The 23856-nt window shown below is 42.1% G+C and overlaps 1 protein-coding gene and 1 pseudogene across 2 annotated transcripts in view; one reads left to right on the top strand and one right to left on the bottom strand.

Annotated features, from left to right (window-relative positions):
* The window catches only part of CDH18 (cadherin 18), a 947256-nt gene that overhangs the window by 427786 nt on the left and 495614 nt on the right, over positions 1 to 23856 (top strand). The gene's annotated exons all lie outside the window — the stretch shown is intronic.
* LOC134929784 (5S ribosomal RNA) lies at positions 2930 to 3048 on the bottom strand (annotated as a pseudogene).

Here is a 23856-nt window from a genome sequence, read left to right as displayed (position 1 = left end):
AACCACGGACATGTGGACAAGTGGAGCAGGGCAGGGTCAGGACTATATGACTGTGACAGCCCACTGGGTAGATGTATGGACTCCCGCCGCAAGAACAGCAGCGGCGGCACCAGTAGCAGCATCTCGCAAACGCCAACTCTTTCCTAGGCAGGCTACGCTTTGTATCACCGGTTTCCAGAATACGCACACAGCTGAAAACCTCTTAGGTTAGGTCATTCCCCTCATCAGGCTTTTGCAGAAGAAGCTGGAGACATTGAAGGAGGAGCTAACACGGAGCGATTCCGCTAGGCATGTGGGACTTGTGGATGGAGCCCTTAATTCGCTTAACAAGGATTCACGGGTGGTCAATCTGTTGAAATCAGAGCACTACATTTTGGCCACCGTGCTCGATCCTAGATTTAAAACCTACCTTGGATCTCTCTTTCCGGCAGACACAAGTCTGCTGGGGTTCAAAGACCTGCTGGTGACAAAATTGTCAAGTCAAGCGGAACGCGACCTGTCAACATCTCCTCCTTCACATTCTCCCGCAACTGGGGGTGCGAGGAAAAGGCTCAGAATTCCGAGCCCACCCGCTGGCGGTGATGCAGGGCAGTCTGGAGCGACTGCTGATGCTGACGTCTGGTCCGGACTGAAGGACCTGTCAACGATTACGGACATGTCGTCTACTGTCACTGCATATGATTCTCTCCCCATTGAAAGAATGGTGGAGGATTATATGAGTGACCGCATCCAAGTAGGCACGTCACACAGTCCGTACTTATACTGGCAGGAAAAAGAGGCAATTTGGAGGCCCTTGAATAAACTGGCTTTTTTCTACCTAAGTTGCCCTCCCACAAGTGTGTACTCCGAAAGAGTGTTTAGTGCCGCCGCTCACCTTGTCAGCAATCGGCGTACGAGGTTACTTCCAGAAAATGTGGAGAAGATGATGTTCATTAAAATGAATTATAATCAATTCCTCCGTGGAGACATTGACCAGCAGCAATTGCCTCCATAAAGTACACAGGGAGCTGAGATGGTGGATTCCAGTGGGGACGAATTGATAATCTGTGAGGAGGGGGATGTACACGGTGATATATCGGAGGATGATGATGAGGTGGACATCTTGCCTCTGTAGAGCCAGTTTGTGCAAGGAGAGATTAATTGCTTCTTTTTTCGTGGGGGTCCAAACCAACCCGTCATTTCAGTCACAGTCGTGTGGCAGACCCTGTCACTGAAATGATGGGTTGGTTAAAGTGTGCATGTCCTGTTTATACAACATAAGGGTGGGTGGGAGGGCCCAAGGACAATTCCATCTTGCACCTCTTTTTTCTTTAATTTTTCTTTGCGTCATGTGCTGTTTGGGGAGTGTTTTTTGGAAGGGCCATCCTGCGTGACACTGCAGTGCCACTCCTAGATGGGCCAGGTGTTTGTGTCGGCCACTAGGGTCGCTTATCTTACTCACACAGCTACCTCATTGCGCCTCTTTTTTTCTTTGCGTCATGTGCTGTTTGGGGAGTGTTTTTTGGAAGGGCCATCCTGCGTGACACTGCAGTGCCACTCCTAGATGGGCCCGGTGTTTGTGTCGGCCACTAGGGTCGCTTATCTTACTCACACAGCTACCTCATTGCGCCTCTTTTTTTCTTTGCGTCATGTGCTGTTTGGGGAGTGTTTTTTGGAAGGGCCATCCTGCGTGACACTGCAGTGCCACTCCTAGATGGGCAAGGTGTTTGTGTCGGCCACTAGGGTCGCTTATCTTACTCACACAGCTACCTCATTGCGCCTCTTTTTTTCTTTGCGTCATGTGCTGTTTGGGGAGTGTTTTTTGAAGGGCCATCCTGCATGACACTGCAGTGCCACTCCTAGATGGGCCCGGTGTTTGTGTCGGCCACTAGGGTCGCTTATCTTACTCACACAGCTACCTCATTGCGCCTCTTTTTTTCTTTGCGTCATGTGCTGTTTGGGGAGTGTTTTTTGGAAGGGCCATCCTGCGTGACACTGCAGTGCCACTCCTAGATGGGCCCGGTGTTTTTGTCGGCCACTAGGGTCGCTTATCTTACTCACACAGCTACCTCATTGCGCCTCTTTTTTTCTTTGCGTCATGTGCTGTTTGGGAGTGTTTTTTGGAAGGGCCATCCTGCGTGACACTGCAGTGCCACTCCTAGATGGGCCAGGTGTTTGTGTCGGCCACTAGGGTCGCTTAGCTTACTCACACAGCTACCTCATTGCGCCTCTTTTTTTCTTTGCGTCATGTGCTGTTTGGGGAGTGTTTTTTTGAAGGGCCATCCTGCGTGACACTGCAGTGCCACTCCTAGATGGGCCCGGTGTTTGTGTCGGCCACTAGGGTCGCTTATCTTACTCACACAGCTACCTCATTGCGCCTCTTTTTTTCTTTGCGTCATGTGCTGTTTGGGGAGTGTTTTTTTGAAGGGCCATCCTGCGTGACACTGCAGTGCCACTCCTAGATGGGCCCGGTGTTTGTGTCGGCCACTAGGGTCGCTTAGCTTAGTCATCCAGCGACCTCGGTGCAAATTTTAGGACTAAAAATAATATTGTGAGGTGTGAGGTTTTCACAATAGACTGAAAATGAGTGGAAATTATGTTTTTTGAGGTTAATAATACTTTGGGATCAAAATGACCCCCAAATTCTATGATTTAAGCTGTTTTTTAGTGTTTTTTGAAAAAAACACCCGAATCCAAAACACACCCGTATCCGACAAAAAAAATTCGGTGAGGTTTTGCCAAAACGCGGTCGAACCCAAAACACGGCCGCGGAACCGAACCCAAAACCAAAACACAAAACCTGAAAAATTTCAAGTGCACATCTCTAGTGTGTACGGTCCGTGCTGATATAACACCTAGTGTGATTGGAACATAATATTACATTGTGACATATTCTATCAGTGAACTTATATGGAGCGAACACCTTACCCAGGCTCCTATTTGTTCATGTACTTTACAGTACCTGATCTTCCCAGCTGGTCCCCCTTGCTGGTACTGATCAGGCCCAACGCTGCTTGGCTTCCAAGATCGAATGTATTTGGGCATTTTCAGCGTGGTGTGACTGTACCGACGTTGTGCCCTCTTGGTTATTCGCTCCGATCCCCAATAACAATTAATATTTATATCAAGTGTTAAATATATATTAAGGTAGGGGGTAGGGGGGGGAGCTGGGCAGGGGGGGGGGGGGGGTTGGGGAGTGGGGAAGGAGGAAAAGGAGTGGGGAAAGGTATGTGGAGAGGGAAAGTGTGGGAAGGTCGGGAATAGGGAATAGGGAAGCAGTTGTAAGATTTTAGTACCGTATCTTATAGAAAGGGAGCGATCTCATAGTTGTCGTTAAATCCCCTTGGCTGTAGCGTTTGCAGTTGAAAAATCCATAACATTTCCCGGCGTGACAATTTATTAGCGAGATCACCACCTATTTCTCCTAATTGTACCAGTTCGATAGCTTTAAATGTCAAGGCTTCTGGATTGGAGTTGTGTGTCACAATGAAATGTTTGGAAACAGCGTGGCTTTCTACTTTATTCCTGATGTTCCTCACATGCTCCTGTATTCTTAGCTGCAAAGGACGCTTTGTCTTTCCGATGTACTGTTTGCCGCAGTGACATTCTAGGAGGTAGATAACTGATTGAGTATTGCAGTTCATATAATTTTTTATTTTGTATTCCTTCTTTTTTTCACTGTCCGTAAAGGTTTTCCTGTTGGGATGTAGATGGCCTCAGCTGTTCCTTGCCACTCCGTGTCGTAAATGGCATATTGGCAAGTTTACGCTTCTCATCAGACGCTTTCAATTTTGATTTTTGGGTCATTTTACTGAACTTTTGTTTTTTGGATTTTACATGCTCTCTACTATGACATTGGGCATCGGCCTTGGCAGACGACGTTGATGGCATTTCATCGTCTTGGCCATGACTAGTGGCAGCAGCTTCAGCACGAGGTGGAAGTGGATCTTGATCTTTCCCTATTTTAACCTCCACATTTTTGTTCTCCATTTTTTAATGTGTGGAATTATATGCCAATATCAATAGCAATGGCCTACTACTATATATACTGTGCACAACTGAAATGCACCACAGGTATGGATGGATAGTATACTTGACGACACAGAGGTAGGTAGAGCAGTGGCCTTCCGTACCGTACTGCTATAAATACTGGTGGTCACTGTCAGCAAACTGCGAAACTAAAATGCACCACAGGTATAGAATCTAGATGGATAGTATACTTGACGACACAGAGGTAGGTAGAGCAGTGGCTTTCCGTACCGTACTGCTATATATGCTGGTGGTCACTGTCAGCAAAACTCTGCACTGTACTCCTCCTATATAATACTGCTGGTCCCCAGTCCCCACAATAAAGCAGTGTGAGCACAGATATATGCAGCACACTGAGCACAGATATGGAGTGTTTTTCAGGCAGACAACGTATACTGGTGGTCACTGGTCAGCAAAACTCTGCACTGTACTCCTCCTATATAATATACTGGTGGTCCCCAGTCCCCACAATAAAGCAGTGTGAGCACAGATATATACAGCACACTGAGCACAGATATGGAGTGTTTTTCAGGCAGACAACGTATACTGGTGGTCACTGTCAGCAAAACTCTGCACTGTACTCCTCCTATATAATACAGCTGCTCCCCAGTCCCCACAATTAAGCAGTGTGAGCATAGATATATGCAGCACACTGAGCACAGATATGGAGTGTTTTTCAGGCAGACAACATATACTGGTGGTCACTGTCAGCAAAACTCTGCACTGTACTCCTCCTATATAATACAGCTGCTCCCCAGTCCCCACAATTAAGCATAAAGCACAAATATTTGCATCAACATTAATAAACGGAGAGGACGCCAGCCACGTCCTCTCCCTAACATTTCCAATGCACGAGTTAAAATGGCGGCAGCGCGCGGCTGCTTATATAGAATCCGAATCTCGCGAGAATCCGACAGCGGGATGATGACGTTCGGGCGCGCTCGGGTTAACCGAGCCATACGGGAGAATCCGAGTATGCCTCAAGCCCGGGTAAAATGGGTGAAGTTCGGGGGGGTTCGGTTTCCGAGGAACCGAACCCGCTCATCACTAATATATACATATATGGGTTTGTTTTGTTTGAATAGCAAATTCAATGTGTATTGCTCCTGTTTAGGATAAAGTATAGTGGAGTCCCGATGCTCTGCCAGTTTGTGCCCGTGATGTCCGTATAGGGCAATGACAATACCCTATCTCTCCCTACCTTCCTGCTAGTAGGACAAGCATTCCCACAATTACGAGAATGGTGGATCCACCTATCAAGAACAGTTTAACAGACCAAGGCTGCTGTAAGATCTTCCTGTTTGTGGCTCCTGCTGCACAAAATCTCATAGTGTACGGCCGAAGTGAGCCATTTCCTATGACATCACACTACAGTGTGGCAGTGTACTGGCTCTCAGACTGATGAACCATTGATTCCACTTAGGCAGTTTCAATGCATTTCGTGCACAGCATGCACTTTATCAAAGATAGCTGCATACTGTACTGAACTTCCTTTTATTTCTAAAAACGTAAAAAAAGGAAATGATGTCCTGAAATAAGTAAAAAATATGGGAACCTCATGTTTCCGAGTTCACACTTAATTAAATCATTAAAAAATATTAAAAATAAAAACTTTACATTTTTCTTTCAAGGTGCCACTTTGTATTATGTGTTTGATTACAGCTACAGGTTGAGTATCCCATATCCAAATATCCGAAATACAGAATATTCCGAAATACGGACTTTTTTGAGCGAGAGTGAGATAGTGAAACTTTTGTTTTCTGATGGCTCAATGTACACAAACTTTGTTTAATACACACAGTTATTAAAAATATTGTATTAAATGACCTTCAGGCTGTGTGTATAAGGTGTATATGAAACGTAAATGAATTGTGTGAATGTAGACACACTTTGTTTAATGCACAAAGTTATAAAAAATATTGGCTAAAATGACCTTCAGGCTGTGTGTATAAGGTGTATATGTAACATAAATGCATTCTGTGCTTAGACTTAGGTCCCATCGCCATGATATCTCATTATGGTATGCAATTATTCCAAAATACGGAAAAATCCGATATCCAAAATATCTCTGGTCCCAAGCATTTTGGATAAGGGATACTCAACCTGTATTATGAATAGCTTGTCAATTATTTATGTATAAAGTTTTAAAAACCATAAAAAAATAATTTTAAGAAAAAGTTAGAAATGGTAGAATCAAAGAAAAACATTAAGTTCAATATCAATATTCAATCTCAACAGGTGCAGGGTATTTTCATTTGTCATTTTATTGAGCTGCTACTCCACATAGCTGTACTTCTTTTGTGTTTCAAATATATGCATTTGTCTCCATGGAAAAATTGTGGGATAATTATGGCTGCATTGCCTGCAACTCTGTTCCGTTATCCACAAAACAGTCAAATATATGAATAAACATGACAAAATAGTAAGACTTTCAGTTATACTTACACAAAATAGTATTCTTTCCTACCAACAGTACTTTGCAGAAATAAACTTAATAAAAGTACATAAAATACCTGTCACAAAATCAGATCTAATATAAACAATACCATAGAAAGATGAAAGCAAGCAATAATAAATAACCCTCAAATGTAGTTGCCAATAATTGGATAGTCTTGTGCTTTTCTAAGTATATATCTTCTGAGCTATCTTCCCAGACTGCAGCTCCCTCTCCAAATTCCATCCGCCTTTTTCCAGTAAATTTTAAGAATAATTTCCCTTAAGAACATATTATCTGGCGATATATAAATCACTATAACAAATAACAAATAATATATCCCATACCTGAATATGAGGCATTGTGTTTTGATTAGGTTATGGTGATTCAACTTAATGCAACTATTTTCCAATATACAATTAGCATTTTAATTTTGTCTGAAGTGTTTTCCTAAAATGAGTCATTGTGACTTCTAATTGAGAAATAATATCTTATATACTATACCTGTGCAAAATAATCATTTCTTGAATTGAGATACTAGAATTATACTGCAGAAATGACTTCTGTTACATATAAAACATTGAAAGGTGGGGAAGATATGAATCAGTCTTGTGCTACTAAGAAATTATTATACTATTGTTCTGAGCATAGAAAAAGCATTGGATAGCCAGAGGAAATATGTATTTGCATATTATTTCTATTATTTTTCAGAACAACATTATAGCATATAATGGTTTTGTTCTGTAATTTCATATGCAAACACTTTTTTATAATGTGTTTTTATGAATTAGTTATAAAAAAAACCCTTCAGTAATTGCAAAGGAAGCATAAATACAAGTAATTCCTTTCCTTGTTCTTGACTAGATGGATCATCAATCAGGAAGAACAACTATCCGTGTGACACCTGACTAATAGTTTCATTAATGTACATGATTACCTTTGTTTTATTATGGGAATTGTATTGCTTTGGGGGTTTCCATGTGCACCTGAACAAAGTTACAGTTAATTGCACTGGCGGATCCCATCACAGCCAATAAAACTAATGGCATCTACTATAATTTTTCACATATTTAATGTTACGTAAAAAAAAACAAAGAGCAATTCCAATATACTGTAGTTGAAAATAATTTGGATGTTCACAATTGTTTAGATATAAATTTGCTAACTGAAACCGCTTGACCTTTAATTTTATTATTGACATTGTTTTCTCTCATAGTAGTTTCTTATTTTCACATTACTCACAACAATATGAATACACTTCAATATATATATATATATATATATATAGATATAGTGTACGTACGTACGTACGTACGTACGTACGTACATATATAGTGGTACAGGCAGCACTCCTCATGATAGTTTAATATTTAAAAAAGCAGCCCACTGCATTCCCCCATGCAGGTAGGTCACAGGTAATATGCACACATATGAAGGGCCTGCATAAATTAAAGCAATGTTTCAATGTTCGTGCTCACATTTTCATCAGAATGCCCATAGAGGCAGACTTAAATTTACATAAATAACCTTATCATACCGTCCATATCGGTCTCTTGTGTTGAAGAATGATGTCACCAAGGCCGCGACAAATGGCGCCATGGAGGGAGGCTCAACAGGTGATCACTAAACCCCTAATGAGAGAGAAGGAGATACAGTTACTGATCAACCATACAAACAGGGCATGAGTACTTATAAGTGACAACATTGCATATAAATTATAAAGATACATAATACATCATAATAAACAATATATATGCCAAAGAGAGAAGCAATAAACAATTGCATTATAGTAAAAACAATCCTTACACACTCCCTAAGGCAATTATTGATGTAATTCACATTGCCTAGTGAATACAATGCACAGAATGCAACTCATAGTCACATAAATCATGCACATAAAGTAACCTAATCAGCAGCACAGCAAGACTTAAATACAAAAAAAGAACTATAAAAAGGAAACTATGAGAGAAAACACGATAAGACATAATGTTCATTGAGACCCCTAGGGGCTAGGGTATGTGTTATGTATCTTTATGTGCAATGCTGTCACTTATTTGTACCCATGCCCTTCCTGTTTGTATGGTTACACAGTAATCAGCTCTCCCTCTCATTGGTGCTTTAATGGTCAGGCTCATTTCATTGCACTGATTGTTGCAGTCTTGGTGACATCATTCTTCAGTGTCATTTTTATGCAATGAGCGCCGCCCTTTCTTTGTGTGTATATATAGATGTATTCTCATTCATCTTTACTGTAGTCACTCCAAAGAGCTCCTCTTGGCATGCCAGGTTGCATCAGAATCTTCTAGCTTTGTGTGTCTTATTTTCTGAAAATACATCTTTGTCACAACGCCATGAAACTAGAACACACAAGGAGGCTGTGCTGATTAATTTGATTTCCGGTTTGACACTTGTGTATCTGTGTGCAACCAAGTCTCTGAATCTGTACACAAAGTGCTACAATGAAGCAGCCACAGCTTTCTTCCAATACAAGTTCTGTTCTGCTCCGTATGCAGTCTCAGTCACACAAAATATACTGTACAAGTATCATTTATCAAATTAATCAGCACAGTCTCCTTATGCATACTAGTCACATTTAAGACATATTTTTGGCAAAAACAGATGCCGGCCATTAGCAAAGTTGCACAGGACATGGCGGTTCAATTACGCCAGGCATCTTGTGCTGCATTTAGAGGCTAGATGTATGAGGACCAGTGAGGTGTTGTGAGGTAAATGGCTGTGGAGGTACTGGCTAGTATCAGAGTCTGATTTACATACACATATATGAAATGGTGGTGAGTTTTGACTCTAAAAATGATAAGTGTAATACAAAGATGATATGAATAAATCAAAGAATATATTTCTATAAATATCTTCTTTGTATTATTCTAATCAATTTTATAGTCAAAACTCTGGAGTATACTGGAGTATGACAGATGAGGCTCCTCCCCTGCCTACCCTGACCACATGTTACTGATGACGGCACATCTGTGTGTGTGTGTGTGTGTGTGTGTGTGTGTGTGTGTGTGTACATATATTTATATATATATATATATACACACTAGCACACAAATGCAGGAGCAACAACCCATTTTCCTTCTGTTTATGAGTTTATATGTTTGGGCTTTACAAAGATTTTTTAAATATTGGTATGAGCCATGTTTTGTTTACGCAGATGGATTTGGTTATAGTTGTGGGCATTGACCTACAGTACCTATGAATGGAAGTTTGCAGAAAAAAAGAGCAAACTGGTTACATAGGGGGACATTTACTAAGCAGTGATAAATGCAGAGAAGTGAGCCAGTGAGTCAGCAGCTCTGTATAATTTTATACTATGCAAATGATAGATCTTACTTCAATGCTGATTGGTTGTCCTGAGCAACTTCTCCACTTGCTCACTTCTCCGATCTTGTCACTGCTTAGTAAATGTTTCCCATAGTTTGCTTCTTAGTAAAGATGAGCGGGTACGCTTCTCTGAGAACTGAACCCCATCGAACATCCCGTTCCGAGACAGAATCCGAGTCTGGCTTGGGAGTTCCCACAGACTCGGAAACCAGAATGAGGCAAAACGTCATCATCCCGCTTTCAGATTCTCGCAGGTTTTGGATTCCATATAAACAGCCGTGCATCGCTGCCATTTTCACTCCGGACTTGGAGAGTGAGGAGACAGACCTCTGTCTCTCTGTGTATGGTGGCATCGGGTGGGGTCAGTGTGTGCTCTGCAGGGGTGCTGTTCCTGTCACTTTGGTGTACCTGTGCTGTTAGCGGTGCTATCCTGGCTGTCACTGGTGTTTCATGTGCTGTTAGGGGTGCTGCAGCTCTACATGGGTGTTGCTGTCCGGGCTGTCACTGTGTTGTACAGGCGTAAGGAGCACTGTGCTCCTGTATGCTGTGAAAATACAGGGGTGCTGGCTGGGAAAAAATGTACACTGGCCCTGTCTGGTATGCTGTAAAAAATCTGGGTTCAGTGAAAATAAATGTACACTGGCCCTGTCTTGTATGCTGTAAAAATTCTGAGGTGCAGTGAAAATAAATATGCACTGGCCCTGTCTTGTATGCTGCAAACATGTTGGGGTGCAGTAAAATAAATGTACACTGGCCCTGTCTTGTATGTTGTAAAAACTCTGGGGTGCAGTAAAATAAATGTACACTGGCCTTATCTTTTATGCTGTAAAATTTCAGAGGTGCTGCTGTTGAAATAAATGTACACTGGCCCTGTCTTGTATGCTGTAAAAATTCTGGGGTGCGGTGAAAATAAATGTACACTGGCCCTGTCTTGTATGCAGTAAAAATTCTAAGGTGCAGTGAAAATAGACGTACACTGGCCCTGTCTTGTATGTTGTAAAAATTCTGTGGTGCAGTGAAAATAAATGTACACCGGCCCTGTCCTGTATGCTGTAAAAATACAGGGGTGCTGTTTTTAAAATAAAAGTACACTGGTCCTGTATGCTGTAAAAATGCTGGGGTGCTGTTGTTAAAATAAAAGTACACTGGTCCTGTATGCTGTCAAATACTGGGATGTAGTAAAAATAAATGTACACTGGCCCTGTCTTGTATGCTGTAAAATAACAGGGGTGTTGTGAAAATAAAGGGGTGCTGGCACTGTCTGCGGTTGCAATGTCTAGGCCTGACCTTCACAACACTGTATGGGAAGAGGAGGCTCATACCACCATTTGCATGCCCTCTGCAAGTGGTGTTAGGAGCACCACCAGTCCAGTTGCTGATATTGAGATTGAGGATGTCACTATAGAAGTACACAAGGATGAGGAGGATATTGGTGTAGCTGGCGCTGAGAAGGATGTTGAGAATGAGGATTGTGATGGTGATGTGGTTTGTTTGAATAAGGCACCAGTGGAGACAGTTGTATCCATGGGAATAAAAAGTCCATTGTCATGCATGGGCAAAACACCAAAAAAGACACCTCTTCGATGTGGAATTATTTCTCCACAAATCCGGACAACAGGTGTCAAGCCATCTTTTGCCTTTGTCAATCCATAAAAGGTAGGGGTAAGGACGTTAACCACCTAGGAACATCCTCCCTTATACGTCACCTGCAGCCAGGGACGGATCCAGAAGAAAATGATAGGGGGGGCACCATGAAAGGGGAAGTACATTTGCGTGCGGCTTCGGTGCATGTGAGGTGGCACTTCTTATACAATGCCCACAGTTGTAGCGCTCATTATGCAATGTCCACTGTACTGGTAGTGCCCCTTATATAGACCCCATAGTAGTGGTGCCCCTTATGCAATGCCCCTATTGCCCCCAGTAATAATGTTGCCTGTAGTAATGCCCGCAGTCATATAGTGAGTGTGGCAAATTAAAATGAGACGTGATACACAGACATATGCCCCCAATAGTGCAGTGCCAAATCCACAATTGCCCCCACAGTGCCAGATCCACAATTGCCCCCACAGTGCCATATCCACAAATGCCCCCACAGTGCCAGATCCACAAATGCCCCCACAGTGCCAGATCCAAAAATGCCCCCACAGTGCCAGATCCAAAAATGCCCCCACAGTGCCAGATCCACAAATGCCCCCACAGTGCCAGATCCACAAATGCCCCCACAGTGCCAGATCCAAAAATGCCCCCACAGTGCCAGATCCAAAAATGCCCCTACAGTGCCAGATCCAAAAATGCCCCTACAGTGCCAGATCCAAAAATGCCCCCACAGTGTCAGGTATACAAATGCCCCCACAGTGCCAGGTAAACAATTGCCCTCACAGTGCCAGGTAAACAATTGCCCCCACAGTGCCAGGTATACAATTGCCCTCACAGTGGCTGGTTTGAAGTCCGCAACACGCCGCCAGATAGCCGCGCTCTCCTCCTGACAGCTGAGACACGCTGCCGCCGGACTGAGTGGCAGCGTGTCTCAGTGACACAAGCGAGGGGGGGACGGATGGGGCCACAAATGACAGGGGGGGCACGGGCCCGAGTGCCCCCCCTGGATATGCCACTGCCTGCAGCACATTCATCATAAGTCATTGTCAAGTTCAGAAACTTTGGGTAATAGCGAAAGCAGTCCACTGACACCTAAATGATGTGGTTTGTTTGAATATTATTTCTCTGTGAGGATGAGTATGTAAACACTGAAGGGGGGCGGGAATCTGAGGATGAGGATGACATCTTGCCTCTGTAGAGCCAGTTTGTACAAGGAGAGATCAAACTTCAACATCACAAACAGATTTGTAAAAACATAGCCGTAAAGATGGAAATGGAAATTATTATTTTGATTAAGTGTTTTTTATTAAAGTGGGGAGAGACCACATTTGTGGCCAAAGTCATTGTGACTCAGAAGAGACTGAATCATAATCCAGCACAACTGCCGGAGAGGTAAAAGTGAGATTTTCTGCCGGAGCATTAGAGAGAGGTTCTTCTCAATTATTTCATGTTAGGGACTCACTGAAATGAATGGCTCCAATTAGTCAACCTTAATTTTGATTTATTATTGATGTTCCACATTTTGGGATTATTTATTTAGAAGATGCGCATTTGTTGTACAGGGTTCTTTTCCTAAGGGCTGCATAGGGTTATCTCAAGACCTTGTGGTGTTAGAAGAACAGAGTTTCAGTGATGTTGAATTGCATCATCTATCCATTGCACTGCAGCACTAGATAGGCCAGGAGCTCCTGTAAGGCATATACAGTTATCAAATAAGGCCCAGACTGGAGTCTTATGGTGGCTTACAGCCAGGAAGATGTCTGGCTTGCCGTGCTGAGGCATGCTGTGGGCACAGAGGTTAGCATTGCTTCCTCCCATAGTCCTACTTATAGTATGAAATGATTTTCGACTGTAGAGTGGTAAGCTCCACTAGGGCAGGGGCTTAATAACAAAAAAATTTGCTGCACAGTCCTGCTTAGTACTGTATTGAATTTACCCAAACTCAACTTGCCCTATCCGGGGCTACAGTGGGGGCTCAGGAGGGGCTGCTAAAACATCTAAGGGGCTGCTTTATTTAAAAATTAAATATGAAAAAATAAACAAGTCACACAGGTATGCTCACATGCGTGTAACTGGGACACAAAGGTATGCTCACATGCGTGTAACTGGGAGCCGTGAAAAATAACAATAAGGCATCTGCCACAAAATATGTAAATAAAAATGCAATAAAGAAATGGAAAAAAAGAAACACACAAGATTTTCACAAAATAAGTCTTCAGACTCCGTGGAGGGGAAAATATCCAATCTTGATCCTGTGGTGTACACCAGTTTCTTTGCATCCCAGCATTAAATCCGAGATTATCTTAATCCCTGAACATGGAGAAGGGTCTCCAAATTTGGAGGCTTTGGCCCCTAGTTTTTCAGTTTGTCCAGTAATGTAGTAATTATATATTTGCTTGATTGAAGTCCTCTCCGTTCCACACAAACATGAGTGGAGGTGAAAGCCTGTGTGTTGTTCCTGATTGCATGTGCCTCTCTCATTTTTAATCACCTTCTTGACACTGTCCTCTTCCTCTTGCCTCTTCTCATAATATGAAAAGTCATCAAAGAAGAAGGTGGTATGTTTGTGGCTAGCTATGATTTTGAGCTATGATTCCGAGAACTTTGCAAACTTTTTCCAGGGGGACCACCTGTCTCTGAAATTATGTTTTTTTTAAATGTGCATGTCCTGTTTAAACAATATACTGTAAGGGTGGGTGGGAGGGCCCGGGTGGGTGGAAGGGTACATTAAATGTAATGAGGTCCAATATTCATGCTAGATAGGTGGCACTTGGATCAAATAATCAACAGAAGCAGGACTTTTTTCAACGTTTCAAAGTTTTAATACTTCTTCATCAGGATAAAATACAAGTCAAATGCACATACCTTATAGTAGATTCCCCCACTACGTGTGTCAGCTCCAGAGCGCGGATCCTGTGTGTAGATGCTCACTGATGACATCGCCACCAAAGGCCGCATTCCCATAGCTGTAGTACAACAAACAAACAATCCCAATACATCACCCTCAAACAGCAGGCAGGAGAGTCCAAAATAGACCATACAAATATTAACTAGAAACAGTTTAGTTAAGCAATATGAAAACATCACAGGCATCAATTCAAATCCAGATAAAGACAAAACAAGGACATATTCAAAACATTTATATAAACTTTAAACCAAATCCATTGTACTAATGAGACAATCATATAAGCAGTCATATATCCTATAATAAATAATATCATATTACATATATCCCATCCTTTGAATAATTATTTTATGGCTGCACCAATACACACAAATGGATGAGAGAATATGCTGATGTAAGTACTGGTATGTATAATACCTAGTGCAATTAATATAGTGACACTCATAATCACAAGGACGTGGTACCTGCATCACAGAAAGCAATGGATCCCCAGGGTCTCATTGAGGCCCTGTTGGGCAATAGTACCCAGAGTATAAATCCATTTAGATTCTCTATGTAATAGGCGTAACGATCTGTCACCGCCTCTTGTATTAGCTGGTTCATGATCAAAGATCATGTATCATAGAGATGCCAGGTTATGTCCAATTTATAAAAAAATGCCTTGGCACAGGTTGATCACTATGGCCAGTTGACAGTGCTGATGTAATAGAAGATTTATAGTTGGCAATGTGTTCACGCAATGTGCGATCAGTTTTCCTAACATAATTTAACCCACACGGGCACATAATAAGATAAATAATACATTTTATGGTGCATGTTACCCTAAATCTAATTCCATATGTCTTTCCGCTATGCATATGACAGAAATATGAACCCACTGTAAGAGCCCTGCAGGTACTAAAATCTAAACATATAAAGCAAGCTTTTTTAAATGATAAGAAACTGTTCTCACTTTATGATTGATATACTGTATTCCTGTAATATTGCTCTTAACGACTCACTCTCTCAGGTTCTTGCCCCGCGTAAAACATGGCATAACCGATGTAGTCCCTAAGTTAAGGTCTGTACTGATAATTGGCCATAGACGTTTAGCTGCTTGTGTAATTTCACCACTGACAGTATTATAGTGGTTAACCAATGGAATGTGGTTCTTTTTACTACCCTTAGAAGAGGTGTTTAAAAAGGAATCTCTTTTTTGACTTAATGCTCTTACTTTAGCTTTACATAGAAGCTCAAAGTTATAGCAATGCTCCACAAATTTCCCTATAATGTCATCAATGTGTTCGTTGGCTTTTTGTATGTCGTTAATTTGTCTTACCATTGAAATTTGGCTTACCATACTCGCAAGTTTTACGAGCGGTGAGAATTTTCAAGGATGCACAAAAAGCTCTATATAAAAAAAACAAATATGCTATTTGTGTGCTTTAAACTTTTTTTTACAATTGTATTTCCTAAATTATATTAAATATACTATTTATTGGGTTGCACTTCTCGAACCAAACCCACCAGCAAGGTTTCAACAGCAACGCATCCAAGAAATTCAATTCAAGAGGGCACTCCAGTAGATGTAGATGTACGTATGAGAGTGTAATTGCAGGAACCATCACATCAGTGATGTGATTGTTTACAAAGAAAAGATTCAAGTTCCTGGGATACCCATCATCATCATCATACTCTGGAAAATTTACTTTTTATCTACATCTAATGGAATAACAGTTGTGCAAAGATTTATGGACTGTTGCTATTATCACTTACTACTTTTCATATTTGTGGTAGACATTTATTTTTTTATGTCAAAGGGGGCAGATTGGGCCACTGGGAACATGGGGCAGTTCCCAGAGGGCTGTCTCACATGTGCTCGCCCCCCTCTCCCAGGTTAACCAAAGGAATTGCTGCTTGCTTGCTACTTACTTGATGTCCTGGGGATGGACTGCACTGCATAAAAACCAGAGCAGGCTCAGTGTCTTACAGTGGCCGTGCTGCCTGTTGGGAAGGAGAAAGTCTGACAAGAAAATTACATCCTACTTTTTCTTAGTGCTGTCAGCGGCCGAGTCTCATTGGATTTCTCATCACTATCCCTGTCAGCCTGCACACTACACTGCCAGTCCAGGCAGTACAGGGCCTAGAGCACCTTTCCCTAAATCCCCACCCTCCACTGCCATGGCTTGGCTTGAGTGCTGAAACTGAGCCCACTGGCAACAAACTATCCCCTCCTCTGCTGTCACCCTGCTGCCCTGGCCCCCTGAGTAGCCTCTACACTGCCCTTTGTGGCACTGTGGTCTCCCTTACACAGCAGAAGGGGGGAAGGCTGGTAACTTACGTTTAATTTTTATTGCATGTTTTTAGGTTTATGTTTCTGTGTATATAATGCAGTTTATTTAGTTATTTCATTTTGCGATACCTTTTATAGCTGTAAAATTATGTGAAGTAGATCTGTGGCATTATGTGAAGATTAGATTGTCCCTTAATTTCAATCTGTATTTCTTCTCTCTAATCACCTCTTGTTATCCACACATCCAAAATATTGTTTGGGTTGCAACTAGCATCTGAAATGATTTTTCTCATACCTCTTAGAAGAGTGGTTCCCAAACTGTGTGCCTAGCCATCCTGAACAGCGCCCTGGGTTGTTGGTCCAGGATCATTTCAAATTATTCATGGTCAATGTGTTAAGCAAAACCTGTGCTGGTGGCTTCCAATAATAAAATATGTGGAAAAACAGAAGTGAATCTTGTCCCTCACCACATAACGGACCCTAAGGATGACATATAAACACAATTTCATTTTTTTCCCCTGAATTTCTAAATAAGAAACTTTTGGCCTAGGGATGAAAATATTCTGATACTGTAGGGCGCCGGGACTCAAAAATGTTTGGTAGCTGCTACTCTAAGCATTGACAGAGGGACTGATTCAGATAAGGTTGGTAATGCTTCTGCGATCACAGTGGCTCTCTCAAAAGTGGTTGCATAAATATGAAAATGCTAATACAGTATATGCCTTCCCTTCTGCTCCACCATGGGATGGAGTGTCAGAATGCTGGGATGCCCACTGTCAGGCTCCCTGGTCTGTGCAAATGTGATAGAGTTTGTAAACACTCAACATTTGTAGTAGCCTAGGTCTTCTCTATCTACTCTCTTCAAATCCAACTTAACATGGTCTCTGAAGCAGTGGATCTGTGAGCGAGGACATATCAGCATTCCCAGACACCCCAGTTGACTCCAAAAACAAGCCCATGAAATGAACAACTTTGCATTTACTGTAAGTTATTTCCCAGTTTTTACCCTGCAATGCCCAGGGATACTGTATATCGTATGCATTTGTTCACTTGGGTTTGCACATGCGCAGTAAAGATTTTCATGACTTTTTGCACACACGCAGTAGCAAAAAATTGCTCACCTGTGGATTTAATGGTATGAGCATTGTAGTAGACCTCTATGTAATTATGTGAGAACCTCTACTGGTTCATACATAATATTTTAGGTATTTCTACTGGCTGTTAATTCATCATGTGGCTACATCTGCTGTTTTAGACACAGGGTTGCAGTTGACAGTGAAATTACAGTGAAATTAAATAAAAATGTTTTTCCTACTTCACACCAATGTAACTTAGCAGAGGTGTAAATTCTACATTCTACATCAGACTCACTGAAATAGCAGCAATCTCCATGACTCCCTGAATAGACCAGCAATCTCCCTGATTGCACCTTATCCCCATTATATAGCTGTTACATTCTTGGGGGTAAAAAAGAAATCTGAGATCTATTCAAATGGGATCATCAGCCCAATTTCCCTGCATTGGTTATAAGTCAAAATGGTCCCTATGGCATGCATTTTAAATAAAGTTTCTCATGACCCCTTACAGTATATGGAACCTCTTGCAAAACACAATACACAAACAAATCCTGCAAAATATAAGTGTCTTTTCTTCAACAAATTGATCTTACTAACTTTGGGGCTCATTTACAGATGGATGTTTATGACACACCTCTCAGATGTAGCAGTACATGTCTGCACTGATAGGTCTTACTTTTACAATCTCCCTGAAATACTTTTTCAAAAGTAGGTAAGTATGACTTACATTTTGATATGTGCAATTTAAAATAAAAATGTAAATGTATCACATGAAGATATATTCAATTGTCCATGAAAAGTTTACATGGGTGAAAAAAAGGAGGTATCCTTGGGCTTTAACGAATATGGCTATTAAATTGCACAACATGGCTATTGAATTGCACTCCCTTTTTCACCTGGGAGCCTTCTTAATGACCACTAAATTAGCATGTTTAGCATGTTAACGGGCGTTAACATAAATTAATGGATGTTACACAGAATCCATAAAAAGTTAAAAGATTCGCTTGTTAACAGGCTTACAGCACCTGTTAAATCGCTAGTTATCTGGTATTTGTTTATCAAGCTCTCCTTTAACCTATCTCTCTCAACTTCCCCATCTCTACCTCCTAAGGCTACCATCACTAAGCGTAACTTTGAAGCTATTGATACCACATTCCTTTCCTCCCTGTTTGACACACTTCTCTCTCCTATTCTCTCTCTCTCATGCCCTGAACAAGCCACTTCGACATACAATGCATCCCTTACTTCTGCTCTTGACTCTGTTGCTCCAACAAACACTATTCACCCTCGCAAATTAACACCTCAACCCTGGCACACCAAATGCACCAGATATCTGCAAAAATGCTCACGTACTGCTGAGCGTCACTGGAGGAAATCACGCTCTAAGGCAGACTTCCTCCATTTCAAATTTATGCTCTCATCCTTCAGTGCTGCTCTTTCTCTTGCTAAACAGTCATACTTTAAGAACCTCATCTCCTCCCAGTCTTCCAACCCCCGGCGCCTCTTTGCCACTCTCATCTCACTCCTCTGCCCACCTCCACCTCATCTCCCTTCCTCACTCTCTGCTCTTGACTTTGCCACTTACTTCACATCCAAAATTGACTCCATACATCAGGACATCACATCACACCAGACCTTCAGTAACCAGCCTTCTCCCATCCCTTACCAACCCTCCCCATCCCTCGCACCTACTGTAACATCTTTCTCCCATGCATCTGCAGAGGAAGTCATGGCCCTCATTTGTTCCTGTCCCCTCACCACCTCCCCACTTGACCCTATCCCCTCCAGCCTCCTCCGCTACCTCTCTCCTTCTGCTTGTTCCCATCTTTCCCACCTTCTCAATCTCTCCCTCTCGTCAGGCACTGTCCCCACTGCCTTCAAGCATGCACTCATCTCTCCTATTCTTAAAAAACCTACCCTTGATCCAAACACTCTCTCCAACTACCGACCCATCTCTTTCCTCCCTTTTGCCTCCAAACTCCTTGAGCGTATTGTCTACAACCGCCTTACTTCCTTTCTTTCCTCACACTCACTGCTTGACCCATTCCAGTCTGGCTTCCGTCCTCTCCACTCCACTGAAACTGCCCTTACAAAAGTATGCAATGACCTCCATGCTGCTAAATCTAAGGGACACTACTCTCTACTTATTCTACTTGACCTCTCTGCTGCTTTTGACACTGTGGACCATCCTCTCCTACTGCAAATCCTTCACTCATTGGTCTGCGTGACACTGCCCTCTCTTGGCTGTCCTCCTACCTTTCCGACTGTTCATTCTCTGTCTCCTCTCATGACTCCACCTCCCCCTCACTTCCACTTACTGTAGGGGTACCCCAAGGTTCTGTCCTTGGTCCTCTTCTCTTCTCTCTCTATACGTACTCACTAGGTAAGCTCATTAGTTCTTTTGGTTTCCAATATCATCTCTATGCTGATGACACCCAAATCTATCATTCCTCTCCAGACCTCTCCCCTGCCCTCCTTACTAGTATCTCCAACTGTCTCTCTGCTACCTCTTCCTGGATGTCCCAGCGCTTTCTTAAACTTAACATGTCTAAGACCGAGCTGATCATCTTCCCTCCCTCCCGCATAACCTCACCTCCTACAATCTCATTATCTATTGATGGCACTACTATCTCCTCTAGCCCCCAAGTGCGCTTTCTTGGAGTAATCCTTGACTCCTCCCTCTCCTTCAAACCACACATTCAGCACCTCTCACAAACCTGCCATTTTCATCTAAAAAATATTTCCAGGATCAGACCCTTTCTGACCCAGGGTGCTACTAAGACTCTTATCCACTCACTAGTCATCTCCAGACTGGACTACTGTAATCTCCTCCTGACTGGCATTCCTGACAAATACCTCTCTCCGCTCTAATCTATCCTCAATGCTGCTGCCTGGCTCATCTTCCTCGCCAAACGCACTACGTCCACCTCTCCTCTCTTACTAGACCTTCACTGGCTCCCCTTCCCTTTCAGAGTCCATTTCAAGCTTCTCACACTTGCTTACAAAGCCCTCACCCACTCCTCTATCATCTACATCTCTGACTTTATCTCCCTTTACACTCCCACCCGTCCTCTTCGCTCTTCTAATGCACGCCAACTCTCCTGCCTACGGATTACTTCCTCCCACTCCTACCTCCAAGATTTTTCACGTGCTGCACCACTTCTCTGGAATTCCCTACCTCTCCCCCTCAGACTCTCCACCTCTCTACAAAACTTCAAACAGGCTCTCAAGACCCACTTCTTCACCAAACCCAGCCAAATCTCATCCTAACCCTCTGTTCCATGCTCTCTATGTACCCCGTCTGTGTCACCCCTGTCTGTCTACCCCTCCCCTTTAGAATGTAAGCTCTCACGAGCAGGGCCCTCTTCCCTCGTGTGCTTATCCTTTCTTTAATAATCTTCAACTGCACCAAATCCAGCAGTCTTCTGCCACCTGATACTTATTCCAGTGTCATCTGCTGATGTAACTATGTTTATTTACCCTGTACTTTTCCTATACTGTCATCAACTGTTTGATTATTTGTTTATGTACTCTGTAATTGGGCATTGCGGAACCCTTGTGGAACCATATAAATAAAGGATAATAATAATAATAATAATAATAAGGCTGGTGAAAACAAATCCCTGTCATCTCCTGCTTCTGTGCTAATGTTATAGCCCTGGGGATAAATTAGCCTCCGGTTATTTACCATGGGTAATTGAATTTCCCCTTAACGTATCTCCTCATGCCGCATACTGCAGGCACCATTCAGTAGAGTAAACTTTTAATGCACACTCACAGTTCAAAAACACATTTTTACAATTAAAATTTGCCATTATGCCCTACTGTAAATGAGCTCATATATGCATAACCACTACATTGCTATAGCTTCTTTAGAGGTCTGTTTATCACCATCTGCATCTGATAATGCAGATGACAGGTGATAAACTCAACCAGACTTGCACTGCAATAATTGAGTACATCACATGGATGTACCCTGCGATGCCTCACCGCAGCATCATCTGGGTATTTTTCAGGAAAAAATCCCCCGATATCCTGCTGCACATGCACCGCCGCCAGGATCCCCACTCCCCGTCACTACTATCCTCCCACCACAAACCCCCCTCCTACGGATTGTATACTTACCAGTCCAGGAGCTGTTGTCCGCTGCTTCAGGAGGCTAACGGGCTCTGGGTCCTTCTTCTGCGCTGTGACCACCGGTGCTGTAAAGTCTGCTACTTTGCAGCATCACTTTACTGCTCCTGGTCACAGTGCAGCATATGGGGGACCTGGCGCCCGGCAGCGCTCACCGTAACATTGGACACTGTGGACTTTGTTTTTTTTTACACTGTGATCAGCTTGCGTGTCCATCGGACACACATAGCTGATCATTGGAGCCTGGTCCCCGGACAGCTTCTCTGCCATAGAAAGCTGGGCAAAGGCAGCATATCGCAGTGCTGCCCTGTGAATTTGCCAGACTGAGCCGGCGAAATTATCACAAGGCTCACAGTGGTATTTTTTTTTTTTTAGTAAATTCAGCCAGATCTCATTTCCCATTATAAGTTTGGGGAATGCAATGTGCTTTACTAAAAAAAATTACAATTAAAGGGTTTGGAGCAGTTTTTCATGAAAACTACTCCAAATGCATTTTAACACATTTGAGTGATACTTAAATAATGTGAAAAGTGTGTGAAAACACCTTTTTCACATCATTTTAGTAAAAATAATGTTAATAAATAGGCCCCTTAATCACTAAAGTTAGAAACTCTACAACTCCTAAATACAGTAATGTGTAATCATTTTTAGAAAACTTTATGCTTTTACTAGGACTTTCAATTTAGTTCAGGATTCAGCATAATCTATTGCTGAGGCTTCAGCAAAACCCTAAATGATTGCATTCACTACATCCATTTCTCCAGAGTTTTTGTTAAGGTTACAGTGCACTATGCATGGATTTAGTATTTATTCTGTACAGAGCTATGGGAATGTTGGTGCTTTTTAAATCAATAACACAATAATAATAGTTTTTAACTGGATAAGCTTTATGGATGTGTACAGTTAGTTAATGAAATTGTGACTGCTGAGTAAATATTTATGTTTCTCTCTTAAATATTTGCCAGTAAACCTTATTCTTCTGTATACTGTTTGTCTTTCAAACAGACAAATTAGTTCATTACCTACTGAAAAAGTTGTCCATATGGCAGTCTCATAGTGCTGCTTACCTGCTGTTTCTGAGTTCTGTCTTCAGTAATACAGACACAACAAGGACAAAATGTAATATATACTGTATATAACAAATTCTCTTGGTCTAGTTGTTATCTTGTTCTATTCTTGGATATCTGCAAGATGTTCCTCTGAGAGGAATATCTAGACATTATGTTTGATTCAGATGCTAACTAATTATAAAATGAAATAAAATAAAAAATTACTGTAAAGTATTAAATACAGTTAGCATGCAGTATTAGGCTTGTTTTCAGATATATTAAATGACATAGATAGACGGGTTGGGTATGGAATTTCAGCAGCTGAGATCCCATAAATTGGTATGTCAACTACATCCCAGATAGATTTGTCACCCATGCACCGTTTCTTATTTGGGATGAACCAGTATGAAGCTTTAAACCAGTACCACTATCCTACTAACTTTAATAAAAGATTCTTATATTTGTGAACAGTATGATATCCCTACTGTTGGGATCCCAGTGGTCAGGAGACATCATAATCCCAACAGCCAGAATACTGGCGGCGAGCGCAGGGTGTCCCCTCACTGTGCTTGCCACACTTCGGGCCCGGCGCCGACAGGATATATTCCCCTACAGGTGGTGGCTTGGACCAACACCCGAGTGGGGATTTTGGTCGGGTGTTGGGATTCCAGAGTAGGTCTACTGACAGCCGGGATCCCGACAACTGGCAAATTGACTGCCTCCCTTATATTTATAAGGATCTTTTTCTTAGGGAATTGCTAGGCTGCACAATCAAGAAACTGTTTATCCTTTCTTTTTACTGGAACTTCAATTTATTAGTCATTCCAATTTTTCTATGCTGACATGTCAGTTTTATTTACTATGAGCCAAAGTTAGAGCATGTTAACATATGCTATAGTGGGTTGGGTATGTTATCCTAGTCGGGACCAACTCAAAAGTCACAATACCAACAGTGAATCAAAACAGTCAAAATCCTAATGAATTTTGGTGCGCAATTTAACCATAACTTTAACTCACTCCTCCCACAGCCTAACCCTAAC

The sequence above is a fragment of the Pseudophryne corroboree genome, chromosome 5, assembly GCF_028390025.1.
Source record: "Pseudophryne corroboree isolate aPseCor3 chromosome 5, aPseCor3.hap2, whole genome shotgun sequence".
Classification (NCBI taxonomy): Eukaryota; Metazoa; Chordata; class Amphibia; order Anura; family Myobatrachidae; genus Pseudophryne; species Pseudophryne corroboree.
Note: the sequence above shows the minus strand (reverse complement) of the source record. Positions and strands in the feature narration are given on the sequence as shown.